We start from the raw sequence: 19474 nt of genomic DNA on the forward strand, positions 1-19474 counted from the left end.
TGGCATTAATGTTATCAATGATCTATCTGTTGAGGACCGATCACTGTCCACGACGGTGGTCCAGCAGTAGAGTTGCTGCCTTACAGCGCTTGCAGCGCCAGGGACCTGGGTTCGATCTCGACTACGGTTGCTCTCTGTATGAAGTTTGTACGTTCTCCCCCGTGACCACCTGGGGTTTCTCTGTGATTTTCAATTTTCTCTCACACTCCAAAGACGTCCAGGTTTGTAGATTAATTGGCTTGGTATAAGTGTAAATTGTCCTTAGTGTGTGTGGGGTGATGTTAATGTGTGGGGATCACTGGCTGGTGCAGACTCGGTTGGCCGAAGGGTCTGTTTCCACACTGTATCTCTAAAGACTAAAGAAAAAGACTGACCACATTGATGTGACAGCAAAAAGGCATTTACTTTCTATGGAGACTAAGCAGTGACCCTTACAAACTTCTACAGATCTACCATCGAAAACATACTGTAGGGCTGCATCACAACTTGGTGTTGGAACAATTCTGCCTAAGACTGCAAGAAATGGCAGAGAATTGTTGGTGCAGCCCAGTCCATCGCACTAACCAAACTTTCCACTATTGATTCCTAAACCTCAAGCAGTCTCAGAAAAGCAGCCAACATTATGAAAGAATTGTCCCACCCCGGTCATTCCCTCTTCTGCCGGTTCCCGTTATGCAGAAGACACAGAAACTTGAAAGCATGCACCACCAGACTCAGGAACAGCTTCCTCCTCTATTATCAGACCTGAATTGTCCTTCCATAAGCTAGGATACTATCCGATTCACCCCAACCCCATTGCGGACATTGGACTTTGTCTGTGGAACTGGTGCGCTACAATGAGAACTATATTCTGCACTCTGCATCTTCCCTTTTGGACTACCATTCATTTATACGCTATCTGAATGGTGTCAAGTTGGCAAAAGGGGAAATACATCGGGATCTGGGGGATCAGTCAATGAAAGTAAGCATGCAGGTACAGCAGACAGTGAAGAAAACGAATGGCATCATAACAGGAGGAGTTGAGTATAAGAGCAAAGAGGTAATTCTGCAGTTGGACAGGGCCCTAGTGAGGCCACACCTGGAGTATTGTATGCAGTTTTGGTCCCCAAATTTGAGGAAGGACATTCTTGCTATTGAGGGAGAGCAGCGTAGGTTCACAAGGTTAATTCCCGGGATGGCGGGTCTGTCATATGCTGAGAGAATGGAGCGGCTGGGCTTGTATACTCTGGAATTTAGAAGGATGAGAGGGAATCTTATTGAAACATATAAGATTATTAAGGGTTTGGACACGCTAGAGGCAGGAAACATGTTCCCGATGTTGGGGGAGTCCAGAACCAGGGGCCACAGTTTAAGAATAAGGGCTAAGCCGTTTAGAATGGAGATGAGGAAACACTTTTTCACACAGAGTTGTGAGTCTGTGGAATTCTCCACCTCAGAGGGTGGTGGAGGGTAGTTTTCTGGATACTTTCAAGAGAGAGCTAGATAGGGCTCTTAAAGATAGCGGAGTCAGGGGATATGGGGAGAAGGCAGGAATGGGGTACTGATTGTGGATGATCAGCCATGATCACATTGAATGGGCGTTGCTGGCTCGAAGGGCCGAATGGCCTTCTCCTGCACCTATTGCCTATTGTCTATTGCTGGGGCAATAAATTTCCCGACCCACACGTCCTTGAGATGTGGGGGGAAACTGGAGCACCCGAAGGAAACACAGGGAGAACATGCAAACTCCACACGGACAGCGCCCGAGGTTAGGATTGAACCCGGGTCTCGGGTGCACTGAGACAGCAGTACTACCTGTTGCACCCCAGCGTCACCCTGACTGTGCAGTGCTGGTGGAACTTGTCCATGTGGGATTGTGCCTATTGTTCCCAGAAGCAGCCCACTGGCTCAGGTGCACTCTGCAAAGAGACTGAAGAAGGGCCCCGACCCAAAACGTCGCCTGTCCATTTTCTCTGGATGTTGCCAGACCTGGTGAGTTACTCCAGCACTTTGGGGCTGGGTTTTTGCACCCTTTCTCTAACCTGGAGTTACACAGCTGTGAAACACCTACCCCGAAGCTCACTGCAATAAAATGAACATTGGAGATGCGTGGTGCAGCAGGTTAATGTTGAACAGACCTCAACGTGCCTCCTGTGTTACAGATAAATCGGCCAGACTCAGGGACGCTTAAGACTGTACACACCTCGCTCCATCTCCCCACCCCCTCCCCCCCTGCTTCACAAAGCAGGCTAATACTGGTGGCCTCATTCTTTTGAAACCTTATATTATCCACAGGAGGCCTGACCTGACCCCCCCTCCACCAGCCCCCTCTCCTGCCAGTGCCATTGAACGCCGAGTTCACTGCACCATCTGGGAGCCATCAGGCTGTAGCATGGCAGAGGAGGACCACGGGACCTGCTCACTCCCACGGACCTGCCCATCATCGGTGCATTCCTCAGCCAAACCTCTAATCCAAACATATTTTCTAACTCTTTAAATAACATACTCCCCTTTCCATGTGCCCTCCAGTTACACTTAACTCCTTCAAGCCTGCGTCAGCCCCCCTGGTGCGTTTGCACAAACAAAGGCACGGAGGTTGTGCAGAGATAGTTCCACAAGAGCTGCAACTGCTCTGTGCTAACAATCATAAGCGATAGCAGCAGAATTAGGCCATTCGGCCCATCGATTCAATCATGGCTAATCTATCTCTCCCTCCTAACCCCATTCTCCTGCCTTCTCCCCATAACCTCTGACACCCAATGTGCATTTCATAAGTATCACACTGCATCACTATGTTATATCAAACACAGCCTCCATAACTTACTGGTCTTCAATTTCTTCACAACCATTGACACTATTGCCAGAGCGTTGTGTCAGAACGTGGTCCTGCAGGAACTACAAGCAGGTTTCCCGCGGTAGGGTCATTTAAACATTGCTTGGAGCAGTAATGTTGCGATTTGGGCGTAATATCTGTGTGCTTCATAGTAACGATGTGCAACATGGATGCCGAGCATCAGCCACTCACTGAGATCAGGACAAGCAGTCACAAGTTCACAAATTCACAAGTTCACAAGCGATAGGAGTAGAATTGGGCCATTCGGCCCATCAAGTGTGTGCCATTCAATCATGGCTGATCTCTGCCACCTAATCCCGTTTTCCTGCCATCTCTCCATAACCCTTTATGCCAGTTCTAATCGAGAACTTGTCCATCTCTGCCTTAAAAATATCCACTGACTTGACCTCCACAGCCCTTTGTGGCAATGAGTTCCATAGATTAACTACCCTCTGACTATAGAAGTTCCTCCTCACCTCCTTTCTAAAAGGGCCCACTTTAATTCTGAGGCTATGACCTCTGGTCCCAGACTCTCCCTCCAGTGGAAATGTCTTTTCCACATCCACTCCATCTATGCCTTTCATTATTCTGTAAGTTTCAGTTAACTCCTGGCCATCTCCAGCAAGCCACCAATAGGTACCGCACCTGTATCATCACTGAGGCTTCACCCTACCATGTTTTTGAGCTGGAAAGAGTGTAGAGAATATGTAGGAAGGGACGGCAGATGCTGGTATACACCGAAGATCGACACTAAAATGCTAGAGTAACTCAGCGGGACAGGCAACATCTCTGTATAGAAGGAATGGGTGACGTTTCGGGTTGAGACCTTCTTCAAACTGAGATTCAGGGAAGAGGGAGACCCAGAGATAGGGAAGGTTAAGATGTGAAAACGAAACGAGTGCAGAGAGGTTTCACGAGCATGTTGCCAGGACCCGAGGGCCTGAGCTAAAGGGAGAGGTTGGGCAGTCTAGGACTTAGAGCACAGGAGGAGGAAGGATCTTATAGGGCTGTTTTAAATCATGAGAGGAATAGGTAGAGTAGGTCAGAGTCTTTTACCCAGAGTAGGGGCATCAAGAACCAGAGGATTTAAGGCTAGGGATTGGGGAAGATTTAATAGGAACCTGAGGAGCAGCAATATCAGCCCAGTAACACCATGCCTCACATCCCTAAGGCCGAAACAATGTTCTCTGTCCCCTGTCTGCCCCAATGCCAGACGAGACGGCTCAAGAGGAGGTGTTATGTAGAAAGTCAGGAGCTTCCACCAAGCACTGGTGTTTGAGGTGTCTGGGGTAGAGCGGAGGCAGGCACTCACTAGATTACACTTGCAAGGGCCAAACTTTTTTTTGTGATGAGAACTAGGAACAAAAATGCTTTGCAAATTGCATTTTTGTGCGGTGAGTCTCGATGAAGAGTGTCATTTGAAACCTCAAGCAGCTCTCTGAGGCCTCAAATAAGCATAGGGAGTACCAGTGTGAGGCTGATGCCTGCCCCCTCAGATGGGACAATTTGTTAACCCTAACTCAATGAGTCAGGAGGAACAGGACAGACTCGGTGAACCTTCCCATTCTGCACGCCGCCCTGGTTTGCTGTCCCCTCATTGTAGACTCAGCCGCTCCCAGCAATAGAATGGCACAGCCTTCATGGAAGAGGGTAGAGCTGCTGCCTCACAGAGTCAGAGTCCAGGCTCGATCCTGACCTCGGGTGCTTTCTGTGTGGAGTTTGCACGTTCTCCCTGTGATGGCGTGGATTTCCCCCGGGTGCTCCGATTTCCTCCCACGTCTAAAAGACGTGCGGGTGTGTAGGTTGTGTAGGAAGGAACTGCAGCTTTTTTTTCTGCGTCCTATCCAAACAGATCAGATATGCCAAATATAAATACAATCAAATTAATCTCAAGGCGTCGAGTCATAGAGTGATACAGTGTGGAAACAGGCCCTTCGGCCCAACTTGCCCACACCGGCCAACATGTCCCAGCTACACCAGTCCCACCTGCCTGTGTGTGGTCCATATCCCTCCAAACCTGTTCTACCCATATAAGTATCCAAGTACAATAGGTAAAGTGAAGGGGAAGATCGAGTTCTCAGCATTGTAGTGCACCAGTTCCATTGGTTTATTTTTCATTTTTATCAAAGAATCATTTATTCAATTGTTCAAAATAATATTTTTGAGTGGATGCAAAACGACAACGGGTGGTTTTGAAAAGGATTTACTCACAATCACAATTCTCCCACCATACGAGTCATACAACACAACTGACCTCATTGCTGGTCCTCGAACGAGTGGCGGGCACAGCCCAGAAACCGCGCGAAAACCTGACCCCTCCCAGAGTCACGTGCGCACGGCTTCCGACCGCATGGTTTGATGCTGACGTGCACCAGCAAGTGCCGCTACAATTTACTATATAATAAAACAAAACAGAACACACCACCATAACGCAAGACAAACAAATATACTAAATAGTTACTATACAACTATATTGCAATCCTTATTGAGGATACATTCAACCCCCTGCGATGCCCAGCGGTCCCGTAAATCCCCCAGGGTGCCCGTGGACAGCACGTAGTTCCCTCTCTAACATCACCCAGGCACGGACGTAACCCCTGAAAATGGGCAGGCAGCCAGCACGGGCAAAGCCCTCTTCCCCCTGGAGCCATTGGTCACGGATGGCCAGCTTGGCCAGGCCCAAGAGCAACCCAACCAGGACATCTTCGGCAACCAGTTCCATTGTGGTGGTCTCCACCCTATAGAGAGGAAAGGAAGGGACTTCTTCTGTAAAGACAGGTGGACATTTTGGAAGAGCAGTGAGTGAGTTCATTCGATCACAGGATTCGTAAATAGAGACACAATCAGGGAGGTTGTATTTAAAACTTTATAAAACGTTTGTTGGACATTATATGGAATATCCATTCAAATTCTGATCATCCAACTAATGTGAGGGGCTAAGAGGAAATGCAGAAAAGATTTACGGGAGTGTTTCAGGGGTTGTTAGATGTGTGTGTGTGTGTGTGTGTGTGTGTGTGTGTGTGTGTGTGTGTGTGTGTGTGTGTGTGTGTGTGTGTGTGTGTGTGTGTGTGTGTGTGTGTGTGTGTGTGTGTGTGTGTGTGTGTGTGTGTGTGTGTGTGTGTGTGTGTGTGTGTGTGCGTGTGTGTGCGTGTGTGTGTGTGTGCACATTGACTCCACAGCCTTCTGCGGCAATGAATTCCACAGATTCACCACCCTCTGACTAAAGAAATTCCTCCTCAACTTGAAAGGAATGTCCTTTAACTCTGAGGCTATGGCCTCTGGTCCTAGATTTTCCCACTAGTCGAAACATCCTCTCCACATTCACTCCATCCAGGCCTCACCTCATCCAGTACTAGTCACAATGACTCTGGTGGTTTAGACAGTGTAGTATATATGGTGCTGTTTTCAGAAGGAATCTGAGGAAAAACTACAATGGAAGAAAAGCTAATTTCCCAAAGTCAAGCTCTCAGCCCCTGGAAAAACAGCTGCAAGTGATGGTGAGACCAGCCTTCGATAGTGATGCCCATATATAGGCAGTGGAACACATGTGGACAAAGGTCCACCACACAAACTGTAAGGCATCAGGCTGGACGGCTGCAGAAACTGGATTCTTCATGAAACAATTAGCCGTCTTAAAGTAAAAAAAACACATTTTCGCACTCCAGTGACAGAGGGTGTTCTCGGGTCAAGATGGCCCTTGTTCCTAAGTGACAGAGCCAGGCCTTGTTTTCAGTGGGAGAACCACAAGTGGCTTCTGCCGATTAATTGCTGGCAGCCCTCTCGCCACAAACACCAGACACCTCGCTGACAGGCCGCTGATTTATTGCAGCCCACAGCCACGCAGCAAAATCAATCAGCTCTTAGCTCACCACCGGAATCGCCACCAACGCCCGTCAGTCTTCTGAAATAAAACACACACGTGCACAGGCACACGCACACAAACACACACACACACAGTGACGCATACACACGCACACACACATAGTGGCACACACACACACACATAGTGATGCACACACACGCACACACACATAGTGACGCACACAAACACACACACACATAGTGACACACGCACAGACACACATAGTGACGCACACAAACAAACACACACACAGTGACACACACACACACATAGTGACGCACACACACACACACACACATAGTGACGCACACACACACACACATAGTGACACACACACACACACACACACAGTGACACACACACATAGTGACGCACACACACACACACACACACATAGTGACACACACACACACACACATAGTGACACACACACACACACACATAGTGACGCACACAAACACACACACACATAGTGACACACACACACACACACACATAGTGACACACACACACACACACATAGTGACTATCACACACACACACACACACACATAGTGACGCATACACACACACATAGTGACACACACACACGCACATAGTGACGCATACACACACGCACAGGCACACATAGTGACGCATACACACACACACATAGTGACGCACACACACACGCACACACGCATAGTCATGCACACACACACGCACACACACACGCACACACACACATGCACACACACACGCACACACACACACACACACACACACGCACACACACATAGTGACGCACACACACACACACATAGTGACGCACACACACACACGCACACGCACACACACACACACACACACACACACACATAGTGACGCACACACACACATAGTGACACACACACACACACACACACATAGTGATGCACACACACACACACGCACACACATACATGACGCACACACACACATAGTGACACACACACACACACACACATAGTGAAGCACACACACACGCACACGCACACACACACATAGTGACGCACACACACACACGCACACGCACACACACACACATATACACGCACACACACACACACATACACACACACACACACACACACACACACACACACACACACACACACACACACACACACACACACACACACACACACACACACACACACACACACACACACACACACACACACACACACACACACACACACACGCACACAAACACACACACACACACACAGTGACGCACACACACGCGCACAGGCACACACACACACACACACACACACATAGTGATGCACACACAGACACAGGCACACACACACACAAACACACACACACATAGTGACGCGACACATGCACAAGACAGATACACGCATCCACATTCATGCGCCATGTCTGAAGAAGGGTCTTGACCCGAAACGTTACCCATTCCTTCTCTCCACAGATGCTGCCTGTCCCGCTGAGTTACTCCAGCATTTTATGTCTATCTTCCATCTGCTAAGACACACGTACAAACAGACACTCACATCGGCATGGAGACAAATATGGACAGATGCGTGCGTGCAGACATACCCACAAACACACACATGTACATGACATGCAAACACACACACAGATGCACCACAGAGATGAACAAACACATGTGTACAAGCACACACACACAAAAGCACAGACATACACATGGTCAAACAGACAGAGATGTGCCCATTCACATTCACCACTAATCCATATTTAGAAATACTGACGAACATACACACATCATGCAATGATACGCAAATGCTAGCATACCGACAGGTACACAGGCAGACAAACACACAGTTACGCACACTATTCCACACGGGAATATATCTAAAGAGGGAGAATGGTTAAGGTACAATTACAAAGGTACAAACACACTCAATTGTAACTACAGTTCCCCGAGACGGGAGGGATTTTGAACATCAGAAATGATGGAAGGATAAGCCAAGTTTCACATTACATTCATATTCCAGTGTCTTTTCTTCCTCAAATTTCCTCCTAACTCATTTGTGCATCACCAAACATTTCATTTGTCCTGGACTCATGCAGTACATGCTTGTATTAAACATTATTATATATTGTTTTAAAAAATCTTGCTAAATTTAAATATAGTAATTATGCTAACTTAATTAATACAAATTGTTCTGATTATTTATTACAAAATATTTAAAAATTACTCAGAATATGTATCGTCATTTAATATTAGTGCAATGTTAATAATCTGAAAATAAATCTTGGGGACCCTCATGTGTTCATTCCATGGCCTATTCATGTACAGAGGTTAGTTTCATAAGTTCTAGGAGCAGAATTAGGCCATTTGGCCCATTAAGTCTACCCCGCCATTCAATAATGGCTAATCTATCTTTCCCTGCCAACTCCATTCTCCTGCCTTCTCCCCATAGCCCCTGACACACTCTCCTGACATGTTTCTCTGTACATATAGCATAAATTGTGGTTAAAAACTTCTAAAACCTGCCCTTTGCTGTTCTGGCTGCTAAAAGTCCTTAAATTCACTGGATGGTCTATGAATCTTCCTAGATAGGCACAATTAAAGGCAACTTGCTCTGGTGATTAACAGTGCCAGGCAAGGTTGTTGGCTCATCTAATGATTCCTTATCCATTGCGAGAGATCGCAGAAGGGTAATTTGTAGTCAGCATAATTTGCACTGAAATTCCGTGATCTTGTCTAACGCCAAGAAAAACAAACACGGCATCTTGGTGGAATCATCAGCCATTTGCTTTTCTGGGGGGAGATAGTCTCCTCATGACACCACACGTGTGAATGAGCTAGATCCGACACCATCACATACCGGTAATGGAATCAGGATTGCAGGCAGTAACTGCTGATAGAGTGCCATGCTGCCGATAATCTCGATAGAGATACAACATGGAAACGGGCTCTTCAGCCCACCGAATCCATGCAGACCATCGACCATCCATTCACACTAGTTCTATAGATTCATAGAACCATACAACAAGGGGACTTGTGCTGCCGATAGTCTCGTTTAGAGATACAGCAAAGAAACGGGCCATTTGCCCCAACTTGCCCACACCGACTAACATGTTCCATCTACACTTGTTCCACCTGCCTGCGTTTGGCCCCTGTCCCTCTAAACCTGTCCTATCCATGTACCCGTCTAAATGTTTCTTTAAACGTTTCTATGTTATCCCACTTTCTCATCTATTCTCTACACACTGCATCACACTTTCAGACTGGGGATATTCTAACCAGTTCTGGTTCATGCTAACACAAAAACACTATGGAACGAATGGCCACCTGCTGAGCCATAACCTACTGCAAATTGGGTGGGGAAAACTGTCATCATGTACAAAAATCATGAGAGGAATAGATTGGGGAGATGCACAGAGTCCCTTGCCCGGGGGGGGGGGGGGGGGGGGGGGGGGGGGGGGGGAATAAGATGTTGGGGAAAAGATTTAATAGGAACTCAAGGGGTAACCTTTTCACACAAAGGGAGGTGGGTGAATGGAATAAGCTGCCCGAGGAGGTAGTTGAGGCATGTAATATCATAACATTTAAGAAACATTCAGACAGGTACGTGGATAGGAAAGGTTTAGAGGGATAAGGACCAAATGCAGGCAGGTGGGACTGGTGCAGATGCGACACATTAGTTGGCGATAGCAGGTTGGGCCGAAGGGCCTGTTTCCAAGTTTTGAGACTCTGTGACTATCACTGCTGAGATGCGTTCAAGCCCAGCTCCTGGAGCCCGACATCTAACGAGATTGTCAGCCAGGACCGGCCAGTGTTCCCGCAGCATGTCCCCAGCGGACGCTGCTTGCTTCTACCCACTGATGGTGGCTGTCCCCCCCCCCCAAGTGCGGAGAGATCCGCTGCAGACATGAGCAGCGATGAAATCTATTTGTTAATGCTTGCTATAAATCACACTTTTGTCATCGAGCTGGGACACAGAGCCCGTAGAATGACTGATGGTTGTAGCCCTCAAGTGTCCTGCAGTCCGTGTGACTGCCACTTCAGCAACCGTCTCCATAGACATGGACCAACCCTGCCCAGGCATCTCACCACACGGATAGACACAAAATGCTGGAGTAACTCAGCGGGACAGGCAGCACCTCTGGAGAAAAGGAGTGGGTGACATTTCAGGTCGAGACCCTTCTACAGACTGAGAGTCAGGGGAGAGGAAGTATAGAGTTATGGAAGGCTAAGGTGTGAAAATGAGAGATCAAAGGGGACGAAGGAGAGGGTAATGTGGAATGTTTCATTGTTAGCTGAGGGGAAGGCACACAACCAGTAAAATTAATCAGGACAGTGAAACTAGTCGGAGAACTAGGGTGAGGGAGGGACACAGAGAGAGCGTAAGCAAAGGTTACTTTAAGTTAGAAAACAGCACTCATACTGCTGGAGTGTAAGCTGCCCAAGCAAAATATGAGGTACTGTTCCTCCAAATTGCGCTGGGCCTCACTCTGACGGAAAGGTCAGTGTGGAAGTGGGGAGAGGACTTATCTCTGCTGTTTCACTTCGGTTTGACAAGTTTTTATCTTTCTACTCATGGTAATTCACATTCAAATTCAATCAAGGATTTGAAATTATCCACAGAATTGAGTCTACAATGCTGCAAATAAAGGTCTTGAGTCCTCTACACAGCCCCGCTGTACTGCCTCACTTCATGCTTCTGAACTCCCACTCCTAGAACGTCAGATCGTTTAACAGTAAGCTGCCTGGGTTACAGAGTATTAGCTATAAGGACAGGTTGGACAGACTTGGATTGCTTTCTCTGAAAGTCGAGGGGAGACCTGATAGAAGTATATAAAATGATGAGAGGCATGGATAGGGTAGACAGTCAGAACCTCTTTCCCCAGGGTGGAAATCAGACCAGAGGGCATTGCGTTAAGGTGGGAGGAGATGTGTGGGGCAAGTTATTTTACACAGAGTACCTGGAATGCATTGCCAGGGGTGGTGGTGGAACTAGGTACAATGGTGGCATTTACAAGGCTTTGAAGAGGAACATGTGAAAGCAACAGCAAAACACAAAGTGCTGGAGGAACTCAACGGGTCAGGCAGCATCTGTGGAGGGAATGGACAGGTGACGTTTCTGTTCGGGACCCTTCGGCAGTAGGGGGGTGGAAGATGGAAAGGAGTGACGGGGGCAGGAAAAGGCCATGCAAGTAATGTGGAGACAAGTGAGGGGGCGATTGGTAAATGGGCAATGATAGTGACAAAGGCTGGAGGTGAAATGGAGACAATAGGGTGTCATTAAATTTGGACGTCCAGAGTCATCCTGGCTACCAATTACACCCAACTAATGCAGGATCAGCAGAAACCACAATTTTGTACCAAAGTTTCATCCAAGTCATTGGTGGAAGGTTCAGGTAGGTTTGAGCAAAACACAAAGTGCTGGATGAACTCAGTGGGTCAGGCAGCATCTGTGGAGGGAATGGTGGGCAAAGTCTCAGGTCTTGAAGTCTGAAGAAAGGTCCAGAGCCAAAACGTTGTCCGTCCATTCCCTCCACAGATGTTGCCTGATCCACTGAGTTCCTCCAGCACTTTTGTGTTTTTCTCAAGATTGCAGCATCTGCAGTTCTTTGCGCCTTCAAGGACGTTTGCTCCGTAAGCCGTGTGCTGGGGAACAAAATCATGGCTCTACATCAAACCTCAGCCAGAGAGGAAAGCAAATCAGCGGTATAGCTGAGATCTGCCATCATTCTCCCTTCGCTCTCAATCTAATCAGTTGTCATTCCAAAGCCAGTAGCTGATTAGATCTGATTAATACCCAATAACAAGCCCTTCACTTCAGATCTCGACAGAACCTTTGTGTACGCTTCCTCACTTAGATGGCAGTTCCCCCGGAGGTCACAGTTTTAATTCAGGAAAGAATCCATTTGTACTCTTTGGAAATATTCCAAAAATTGTTTTAGCAATCTGTAGGTTGCTTGTATAGACATGTAAAGGCTGTAGTCAGACAGGCCATGATGTTTGTACAATTTGTGGGCAGCATGATGGTGCAACGGTAGAGTTGCTGCCTTACAGCGCTTGTTTGTAGGTTAATTGGCTTGGTATAAATGTAAATTGTCGCTAGGTTGTGTCGGATAGTGTTAATATGCAGAGATCGTTGGATGGCGCGGACCCAATGGGCCGAAAGGCCTGTTTCCACGCTGTATCTCCACCATTATGTGTGGCAGTCTACATTTCCTTGCCAATTGCTCAGCACGCACACATGCATGCACATGCACGAATATGTTCTGTTCAGTTCAGTTTAGTTTATTGTCACATGTACCAAGGTATAATTAAAAGCTTCCGTTGCGTGCTAACCAGTCAGTGGAAAGACGACTCATGATTACAATCGAGCCAATCACAGTATCTACATGCATGATAAGGCAATAACGTTTAGTGCAAGGTAAAGCCAGCAAAGTCCAAGCAAAAGACGGTCCGAGGGTCTCCGATGAGGTATATAGTAGCTCAGGACTGATCTCTGGCTATGGTTGGATGGTTCTGTTACCTGATAATAGCTGGGAAGAAACTGTCCCTGTATCTGGAGGTGTGCATTTCCATGTACGTGCACACAAACATAAATATGTGCGTGCACACTTCGATGCAGATATGCACATTCACTACACACACGCACATGCATGCACGCACACACACTCATACATGGACTTAAGATTAGATTAGATTAGATTAGATTAGATTAGATTAGATTAGATTAGATTAGATTCGTATACACACATACGCACATGCACACACACACGCATCTCATTTCCAAATCTTAATTAAATCCCAATGTGATTGTTCCCATCTCCATGCCATCTCCCTTTGTTGATGTGTCCCTAATGGTCATGCATCCTCACACCCAATCCCTAATCAGTCTTCACACTCACATGAAATAGACAAATGTTTCAGGAAATATTTCAGACAGTCCCGACAGTTATCCCATTTTGCTTTTCTATTCCTCTCCTTTAATTCCATCCTCTCCTCAAATAACTAACTCCTGTGGTGCTATTTCGTGGATATAGACCAGCTTTCAATGCCTCAGGTCTGCATTCATTCTTCATGTCGCACGGTGGCGCAGCGATAAGGCTGCTGCCTAACAGCATCAGAGACATAGGTTTGATCCTGACTCCGAGTGCTGTCTGTAGGGAGTTTGTACATTCTCCTTGTGACCGTGTAAGTTTTCTCCGGGTGCTCCGGTTTCCTCCCACACTCCAAAGACGTATAGGTTTGTGGGCTGATTGGCTACTGTAAATATTAAATTGGCCCTATAGTGTACGATAGTGCTGGTTATGGAGTGATCGCCGGGCAGTGCAGACTCGCTTGGCTGTAGGGCTTGTTTCCACACTACATGTCTAAAGTCTAAATAAGTCTAACAAGTCTATCTGGCTGTAGATATTGTGCTGTTATCACACTAATCCCAGTATTTCTGGTCTGGACAGAGGAAGGGAAAGGAGTATATTTGCCCCTGATCACTATCCAATGATTCCTGAAACAATGTGTGTATGTCTAGATTCAGGATAAGACCCAGACTGGTTCATTGCTGAAGTCTAACCTTGTGTCTTATGAAGACTGTCTGTTTGGCTGAGATACAAGATTGTGATAACCCCCACATTGAATTTTTCCCATCAAGAATTTTGGCAGGAGAGAAAAAATACAGGCAGGCTATGAATAACTTCCAAATGCCATGGTCAAGAAGTTTTGGTGAAAGCCAGTGGGCATCAAAGCAAAGCACTCTAATGGTCAGAGTGTACCTTACAGAAAGGGAGATTGTTGAGATTGTTGGAAGTATACATGTTGAAAACATATAGAAACATACAAAATTCTTAAGGGATTGGACAGGCTATATGCAGTAAAAATGTTCCCGATGTTGGGGGAGTCCAAAACCAGGGGGTCACAGTTTAAGAATAAGGGGTAGGCCGTTTAGGACTGAGATGAGGAAAAACATTTTCACCCGGAGAGTTATGAATCTGTGAAATTCTCTGCCACAGAAGGCAGTGGAGGCCAATTCACGGGATGTTTTCAAGAGAGAGTTAGATTTAGCTCTTAGAGCTAACAGAATCAAGGGATGTGGTGAAAAAGCAGGAACAGGGTATTGATTTTGGATGCACAAAATACACGTCCAGGTCATGACTGGTCTGGGGTTGCTAGAGGTGAGATTCCGACTCCTATCAGGTTCCAGTTGAGAAGATGTTGCTCACTTCCTTTCCAATCACTCGGTTAATTACTCTAAGCTCATGGATTCTGGTCTTTGATTGTGTACGAAGGGAAATGGATCCTTGCTCTTTACTCCATCCAGGCCCCTCAATGTCAGTGAAGTCTCTGCCCAGCTACCCACGTTCCAAAGAAAACAAGCATAGCCGATGAAACCTCACCAAAAGGATAAATTATTCCTAACGAAAGAAGCACTGGTGCCTTACAGATAACAGCACTTGAGCTCAGATGACCACAAAGTCACAGAGGGGAGAATCTAATGGCCAAATGGTGGCTTGGCCTGTTGGTAGTCAGTCTGTCACCCAGGATCCTGCCCGGGTCAGTCCCGAACCACTGCACTTTGGGGAGTGACGGACGGACGGACAGGGTCCCTGGCCCCTGGTCAGATACACAGTAATGGGTCACTCCCCTGTGGTCACTCACACAGTGATGGGTCACTCCCCTGTGGTGACTCACACTCACACAGTGATGGGTCACTCCCAGTGGTCACTCACAGAGTGATCATGTCAAAAGTGATAGGTGTAGAATTGGGCCATTCAGCCCATCAAGTCTATGCCGCCATTCAATCATGGCTGATCCATCTCCCCTTCACAACCCCATTCTCCTGCCTTCTCCCCATAACCCCAGACACCTGCCAGAGATGGTCACTCCGCTGTGGTCAGTCACACAGTAACGGGTGCCTGTCCTGTGGTCTCTCACTGTCCTGCTACAGTCATATGGTGACTGTGCTCTCTGCGGTTGTCAGTCACACACTGACAAGGTCATCATACAGCTGCCACTCGCACCGTGACAATACTGAGCCGCTGTGACGTCCTTCAGTTGCTGCGTATTCAAATGAAATAGCTGCTTAGCAGATGACATGACAGCATATTAGGTTCGCTCTCTGCTTGGCATTTACACTGGGCCAGAATAGAACATCCACCGTCTATTTTCCCTGCCCCATTTGCTGTGTGCCTCCTAAGTTAGAACTCTGTTATTAGGCAGGGTGATGCAATAGCTACCATTTTGCCCAGTCTCCTCGCCCCACAGCTCCGTATAAGGGTGTGTGGAGAGGAGTGCCTCCCATTACATCTGTGCCCTCAGCGTCTCACTCCCTTGCCTGGCCCTCGCTTGGCCCTGGCTGTGCCTCATCCTGTGACCAAAATACACTTGCAAATCCTGGTCATAAAAATACCTGCAGAGTAACTGACACATGCTTGGGATAGCTTCCAGTGGGAATAAATAAGGCTAAAATAAAAGATGAGTTCAGAGCCCAGGACTGAGGGAAGGGGAGGAGGTGAGGTGGAGCGGGGGGAAGAGAAAGGGCGAGGAGTTTCATCTTATTGCCCTCCAACCCCACCAATTATCCATCTAACCCAGTGTGATTATGTCCATAGCTCAAATGTGATTTAAACTTCAATGGTTCAATCAATGGTTCAATGGTGGTTTTATTCCTTACTTACATACGGTCCAGTACAGTATCGCCTTGCCTAAGCACATCCTCGAATAGCAAAGTGTACAGAAATAGTCCACTGAGCCCACGTGCAAGAAGCACCATTGGCACCAAACTTCCACCTCGCCACGCAAAACCGTAGACACACCAGGAACTGCAGGTGCTGGTTTGCAGAGAAAGCACAGAGTGCTGGAGTAACTCAGCGGGTCAGGAAATTAAATTGAAGGATGCAACATGGAAATAGTCTCTTTGGTTGACCAAGCCCAGGCAAATCTTCGATCACACTAGTTCCATGTTATCCCACTTTCTCATCGTACATACTAGGGACATTTCTACAATTTAAAGAGGCCAATTAACCCACACATCTTTGAATGTGGCAGGAAACTGGAGCACCCAGAGTAAACCCACAAGATCACAGGGAGAACATGCAAACTCCTCAGATAGACGCAAAATGTTGGAGTAACTCAGTGGGTCAGGCAGTATCTCTGGATAGAGGGAATGGGTGACATTTAGGGTCCAGACCCTTCTTTAGACTTCAAACTCCTAAATCCGTGAAGGGAATGGACAGATGATGTTTCAGGTTGGGCCCCCTCTTCAGACTTCTTTGCAAAATCACGGTTGGCTAACCAAAGCACAGGGTTAAAACTGTTCCACGTTTTATTTCAGATTCAGATTCAGATTCAGGTTCAATTTTAATTGTCATTATCAGTGTACAGTACAGTACAGAGACAACAAAATGCAATTAGCATCTCCCAGAAAGCATCTCCCTTTATTTCGAGGGATAGTCCCAAATGCAGGCAAATGGGGCCAGCTCAGTGTGCCAACTTGGTCAGGCATTGGCAAGGTGGGTACAGCTTCCATGCTGTACAGCTCTGTGACTATGAGTCTAATCCATAGCGTTCTGCACCTGTGCCTATTCCGCATGGACCCAGCTGGGAAACAGTTGCTGCTGAGTGGGTGTCAGCGAGCCTGTCCCGTTCAGATCCAAAAGGTTCCTCAGATTAATCATGACAATTCTCACTGGTTGCAGAGGTTTTCCCCTCAGTATCCCAAAACTGTTGCTTGTTGGTTGGCGAGACCAGTAACCTGCCCGAAGGCTCGGCGGACATCGTAACAGGGAGTGAGCTGGAGATGTCGGACACGAGGAACAAGGGCCGGTGGCAGGGTGAACTGGGGGAATGCCTGCAGCACCCACCCCACCCCCCTGGGGACACAGAGACAGCCAGGAGAGGGGTACATGGAGCGCGCGGGCCGACCGGACTTTGAAAAATGATGCCAAAAATGGCGGAGCTTGCAGGTGTAATATATGTAGAAAGAATTTCACTGTGCTGTTGCACGTGTGACAAATAAAATTCCATTGCCCACTATTGCCCACTATTGCCCACTATTGCCCATATTGCCCACTATTGCCCACTATTGCCCACTATTGCCCACTATTGCCCAGTGCCCACTATTGCCCACTATTGCCCACTATTGCCCAGTGCTATTGCCCACTATTGCCCACTATTGCCCAGAGCTATTGCCCACTATTGCCCACTATTGCCCACTATTGCCCACTGCCCACTATAGCCCACTATAGCCCACTATTGCCCACTATTGCCCACTATAGCCCACTATTGCCAAGTGCTATTGCCCACTATTGCCCACTATTGCCCACTATTGCCCACTATTGCCCACTATTGCCCACTATTGCCCACTATTGCCCACTATTGCCCAGTGCTATTGCCCAGTGCCCACTATTGCCCACTATTGCCCACTATTGCCCACTATTGCCCACTATAGCCCACTATTGCCCACTATAGCCCACTATAGCCCACTATTGCCCACTGCTATAGCCCACTATTGCCCACTATTGCCCACCTATAGCCTACACTATTGCCCACTAGGATCCCACTGATAGCCCCACTACTCAGCCCACTATTGCCCACTATTGCATGGGTAGCCCGCTATTGCGCAAGGTGATATTGCCCACTATTGCCCGACTCTGGTCAGCAGCGGCCTCTATAGTCCACTATTGCCCACTGTGTTTTAATGTAGCTATTGCCCACTATGTTGGGGTGTATTGCCCACTATTGGCCCAGTGCTATTGCCCAGTGCCCACTATTGCCCACTATAGCCCCTTTTTCTGCCCGGGTCTCGGTTGCCCACTAGGCCGCAACGTGCTATTGCCCAGTCCAACAGGATTGAAGCCGGGGACTCAGGCCCGACTATAGCCCGTCGCGGATTGGCCCACTATAGCCCAGCGGTGGAGGAGCCCACTATTGCCCACTATTGCCCACTATAGCCCCTCTATTGCCAAGTGCTGCTGCCCACTATAGCCCACTATTGCCCACTATAGCCCCTATAGCCCACTTTTGGGGCTCCTGCAACTGCCCACTATAGCCCCCCTATTGCGGGGTCGAAGAGCTATTGCCGGGGCCTAGCTACCACTGCCCACGCGGCTGGATTGCCCGGGACTATGCGAGCCCACTATTGGCTCCAACACCAAGACCTCGCACCCACTGGCTTTAATGGCCCACTATCGCCCACTATTGCCCAGGGCTTTGACTTTGACCACCATTGCCCAGCATTGGAGACCTGCTTCCTTTTCCCTTCCCTTCTCTAGTGATGGATGTTTAGAGGGTGTAACTGTTCACACCTGGGGTCACTGGTGTGTAATGTATGGGTGGCGGCGCTTTGGACCTCCAGGGGTCCAAATGACAAATAAATAGACTATTGACTATTGACTATTGACTATTGACTTGCGGCACCGGAGACCTGGGTTCAATTCCGACCACGGGTGCTGTCTGAAAAGAGTTTGGGCGATCACCGAAGAACTTGTGTGGATCATCAGTTTTCTCCCACAGCTCAAAGACGTGCAGGTATGTAGGTTAATTGGGTTGGTATAAGTGTAAATTGGCACTAGTGCATGTAGGGCAGCGTTAATGTGCGGGGATTGCTGATCGGCACGGACTCAGTGGGCCGAAGGGCTTCTTTCCACGCTGTATCTCCAAACTAAACTAAACTAAACTAAAGTGCCGGAGTTTACTGAACACATAGAGGAGATAACAGGCCTTCAAGTTCACCCGAATCTCCCAACCCACATGCAAAACTTATGCTTGTAACTGTTTTGATTTTCAAAAATACTGATAATGTGGAGAATTTTCTGAAAAGGATTTTAAT

This window comes from Leucoraja erinacea, chromosome 25 (assembly GCF_028641065.1).
Source record: "Leucoraja erinacea ecotype New England chromosome 25, Leri_hhj_1, whole genome shotgun sequence".
Taxonomy (NCBI): Eukaryota; Metazoa; Chordata; class Chondrichthyes; order Rajiformes; family Rajidae; genus Leucoraja; species Leucoraja erinaceus.